Raw genomic sequence first — 5,380 nt, 5'->3', positions numbered from 1 at the left:
CAGGCTGGCCTCGAACTCAGAAATCCGCCTGCCTCTGCCTCCCGAGTGCTGGGATTAAAGGCGTGCGCCACCATACCCGGTGAACACACTACTCAGAAAGTGTTCATCTTAATGGTTTTATCATTAGAAAAAGGGGGACGGAGGAAACTTCACACAATTGTCAACCCTTTAAGAGTTAAATGGACCCTTTCTAATCTGTTTTAATATTAGCCTTACAGAAGTCTTTGATTAATCCAGGGCCATATTCCCTTGATAGAAAAATGAAGGAATAACAAAGAGACAAAAATAGATAGATAGATAGATGATAGATAGATGATAGATAGATAGATAGATAGATAGATAGATAGATAGATAGATAGATAGATAGATTTGATACCTGCCTTTCTCATCTACAAAACACAATAATGAAACCTGACAGTGTCAAGAGAGTCGTGAGGGATGCATCAAGTCAGAGGATTTATACCACACAGAGCCAGGCATTAGTAGCCAATAATGTTAGCTCTCCCTTCACATCACCTCTTATCTTCAGTATGTATAGCTGTGTCATCTTGGAAATATTAACATCTTCCATGCAGGCTCATTGGATAAGATGATCCAAACAAATCCCCACAATAAACCCATAGTGGAAGATAGGGATTCGCTGCTTTGTTACCCTTGTTAAACTTTAAATATAAAGGATTTCTTTAATTTTTGTGCTGCTCTTGTATATGTGTGGTATAATGGCTATGTGAACATATGCATGTACACAGATAGACACACACACACACACACACAGAGAGAGAGAGAGAGAGAGAGAGAGAGAGAGAGAGAGAGAGAGAGAGAGAGAGAGAGATGAGGAGGAGGAGGTGGAAGTCAAGAAGATATCTTCCTTGTCTGCTTTTTCCTTAATTAAAAACATTAATTTATTTGTGTGTGTGAGGGAGGGAGAGGGAGAGGTGGGGGCAGGGGAAAGATGTTTATGATATGCATCTGTGAGTAAATGTGTGGTATGCCAAAATTTTTGGGGACAACTATAGGAATGAGCCATCTCTTTCCAATATGAGTTTCAGACATAGAATTCAGGTCATTAGGCTTGTATGTCATGTGCCTTTATCTACTGGGGCATCTTGCTGGCCCTTCACCTTATTTTACTGAATATGAAGCTTTCTATTTGGTTTGACTGATGTCCAGCAAGTTCATGGGTTCTAACTCTTGTTTATAGATGTGTTTGGCTGTATCCTGTTTCTATGTGGATCCTGTGGATTTAAATGTAGATGCCCTTACTTATGAAGCAAGCACTCTTACCCACTGAGTCATCTCCTCAGTCTATAAATTAAAAAAAAAAACAAAACTAAAGTACTTTGTGATGAAGGACATTACTCAACATCAGAGGAATGCACTTGGGAGGAAATGTGGTGGGCATTTTCTGTATGGTAAATAAATGGATGGCTGAGAATGCTACTAGCATTTAGAAGCTGGCAGCCAAGAATGCCAAACAGGTAAAGAATATAGAAACACTGTATGGAATTGTCCTATCTTAGTTGCCAGTTGTGGGTGAGTGTAACCATGTCACCAGACAGAAAACCTGCTTAGGTAATGCAGGTTAAGGAACCCTGGCAATTCTTTCTCATAATTGAGAATGGTAGATGTTTGAATCTGCTCCTGACTAGATTCCTGTCCTGGATTATGTGACCAACACTACCCACTGAGAGGGCCATAACAACTGGTCACATAGCATAGAGCACAGGGGTCACAATCGAATGACGTATCTAGATGGGCCAGTGTGCGTTTAGCCAATAAGCTTCCCTTCTTGGACATTCCTTCCTGCAAAAGGTATTTAATTACTGGTTCACCCTAAGTAAGTCCTATGCACTCTCTCCCACCATGAATAAACACTTTGGACAAGCAAGGAGTGTCTTCTTCCTCAAGGACCTCCATAGGGGTGGAACCTTTCTTGAACAAGCTAGGTTGTCTAAGTCTCTTGCCGAAAGCCCTTCTGTGCTCCTGGACACTCTGAGCTAAGTAGGATTTCTCTTTGCCCGAGGGATCCCTGTTCTCAACTTCTCAAGGTCCTCAGCAGCATCTGGATGTCTGGGAGTTTGACAACTACAGCCACAGCCACAGCCACAGCCACAACCTGCTCCATTTCTCACCTTGAGAAATACGAGCTGGGGTCTCCATCTTAGGCTATTTTACCTCCCCTGAACAGTGTGTGACAGTCATACAAATCAGTAGCCTAGTGTCCCTTTGTTTCATTTTCATGATCAGAGACCCTGTACCCCAGTGGTGAGGCAGAACACAGAACCACACCAGTCATCTCTCCACTGAGAAACACATAGTTGCTCAATCTCATCTCCTCTAGAGGGCTCAGAAAGCTGAAGACAACTGATAAAGGTTGCAGAGTTAAGTTAGCATGGAAGCTGGAAGTAAACTTAAATCAATTGCACTGTAGGGATTTCCCATTCTTTGCAATTGCCATCAACAGAGAAAACACATCTCTACTCTATAACAGCAGTGGCACTTGCTGCTCAAAGGCAGAAGCTTCCTAGGAAAATCCAAAAGTGTGCTTTCTTGCTCCGTGTCTTGAAAAGATCAAGAAAAAGAATGTTTATTTTTGGTGAATAATAATATACTAGCTTTCTTTACTATCTCTGTTACAGTGGCTGGTTGGTCCCCTAGAAGACACTATTAAAGACACGAAGGGCTCATTCTCCTCCCATGGGCTCAGTCGTTTATAAAGATTAAGACCTTTTTCTACTTGTTCTATAATCATAGCATGTCATGCATGCATGTCAGGGTGAATGTCTTAAGAAATCACGACACTTCCAGTCACCTCTAATCATAATGGCAAGAAACAGCTCAATTACTTCTGATGAGCTCCATTCAAGCTCCACTCACGCTAGTCTATTTTTACATTGTAGAGCATCTAATGGTTGCAGGTCCCTGTGATAGATGCTGGCACACTAAGATGACTCAGACACAGCACTTGGCCTCAAGGTACTTAAGTCATGAGGGAAAAGGAAAATGTAAGTAGATCGTTTCAATGTGTTGTAGCTAGTATTATGACAGAAGGGGAATTACAGGTTTATAGAGTAAGCCTAAGTACGAAATTGACTTTGATTAGGTGTGTAAGTACTTTGAATGATACAGATACACCAGCTTCCTAAACCTAACAAGACGAACAAAGTTAATTACAATCAAACGGAATATATGCAAGCACCAATGTGTACATTTGCCTGTTTCAAAGGGGCACATCTTATTTAGGATGAATGTAAGGTAAGATTATCTTGAGAATTGCCTAAATACTACGTGTGTGTCTTTTAGATGGAACTCAGGTTCTTTTCTCTTTTTTTTTTTAACTTATTTTATTAGATATTTTCTTCATTTACATTTCAAATGCTATCCCGAAAGTCCCCTATACCCTCCCCCCCCCCTGTTCCCCTACCCACCCACTCCCATTTCTTGGCCCTGGCATTTTCCTGTATGGGGCATATAAAGTTTGCAAGACCAAGGGGCATCTCTTCCCAGCGATGGCTGACTAGGCCATCTTCTGCTATATATGCAGAGCTCTGGGGGGTACTGGTTAGTTCATATTGTTGTTCCACCTATAGGGTTGCAGACCCCTTCCGTTCCCTGGGTAATTTCTCTAGCTCCTCCATTGGGGTCTCTGTGTTCTATCCTATAGATGACTGTGGGCATCCACTTCTATATCTACATGGACTGAGGTTCTTTAACCATCAATGACCTCAGTTGGGAAGCATGCGACTGTATTTGTGCTATCTAGCCCTGGGCATTGTCAGAACAGAGGAAGATAATATCTATGAAATCCGTGTAAGCAGTATGAGTGACAGCGAGATTATCCCTTCACCACACCATTCCCTTTCCAGGAACACTGAATTTCTCAACTTACTATAGCTGAAAGGATAATTTGACTCATTTTGCAATTGGAGTATTAGTGAAAGTGACATCTACCCCACACAGCTATGGTGGATATCCTTCTCTCACAATTTCGTTGTCTGTGTAGCATCCTTGGGGGCTGTGTCTTCCTGATGGCATTAACTACGCATGGGAAGACAGCTGTGCAATCTAGAGAGGACTTGGCTTAAATGAGAAACAAAGATTTTTGTCTTTGCTAAGATTTTAATGCATTTCTGCCTCATGGTCTATATAACAGTGACTAATTAAAACAGATAAACTGCTATTCTGTGGTGTACTGAGATAGCTAAATGGCTTCACTATCTGGTGGTCTTGAGGTATTTATTGCATTTTGGCAAAGCCACTGCTCATTGGTCTTTAGAGGGTTCAGTGTGCTCTCATAACACTCTTTAGAGGCAGACAAAGTGGGTCCTGCCTGAACCCCCACCACTTTGGAGCCTAAAGCAGAAGCATCATGAGTTCAGGGTCAACTTAGGAACATAATATGTTTGAGGCCAGTTTGAGGATTCAACAACTGAAGCTAGCCTGAGCTACATCATGGCCTTTTCTTAAAGTAAACAAAACCAAAAACTCTGTTTGGCAGTACTTACATAATCTATCTTCTATTTCCAATCTTTGTCTCCCTCCATTTAATATTAATGTTAGCTTGCATTCTGAAATGTGTTCTCAACTGTCACCATGTGTCTATTCCACTAAAATCAATACTTTACACAGATGATGGATGGATGCCTGCGAGACAATTTTATTCTTAACAGGAGCCAACAGCTTTAAAAGTGTCTTAGCTGTTCAACCAAGATGTTGGTCACCAATAAAGGGCTTTCTGGCTTCTTTGGAGGAAATTGTTACTTACAGGGAATTACCAAAATGTATACTCCAAGTAAATGAACACTTAACATTGACTGGTTTACCATAAGTAAAGGCCTTTGAGATCTCTTTCAAAGTAGTAACATTTTTTTCTTATAAGATTCTATTGTCAGTATGCTCAGTAGTTGAAAAAATATAGTATGTTATTTAAAATGTATTATTACAAGATCTTAGAGCGTTCTTGAAATGTCAGCTTACCTGTTCTGCAATTTGACTTAACTTTTTTTTTTTTTTTTTTCGAGACAGCGTTCCTCTGTATATCCCTGGCTGACCTGGAACTCACTTTGTTGACCAGGCTGGCCTCGAACTCAGAAATCCGCCTGCCTCTGCCTCCCGAGTGTTGGGATTAAAGGAGTGCGCCGCCATGCCCGGCTTTGACTTAACTCTTATTCAATGTTAATTATAGGATGGTTTACCTCCTTGACTAACTCACAAGCATCAACACTTATGAAAACTAGCTTTATTAAAATCTAGTCATAAGAAAAAAAAAAAAAANGAAGAGCCAGGCGTGGTGGTGCACGCCTTTAATCCCAGCACTTGGGAGGCAGAGGCAGGCAGATTTCTGAGTTCAAGGCCAGCCTGGTCTACAAAGTGAGTTCCA

The sequence above is a fragment of the Mus pahari genome, chromosome 12 (assembly GCF_900095145.1).
Source record: "Mus pahari chromosome 12, PAHARI_EIJ_v1.1, whole genome shotgun sequence".
Lineage (NCBI taxonomy): Eukaryota > Metazoa > Chordata > Mammalia > Rodentia > Muridae > Mus > Mus pahari.
Note: the sequence above shows the minus strand (reverse complement) of the source record.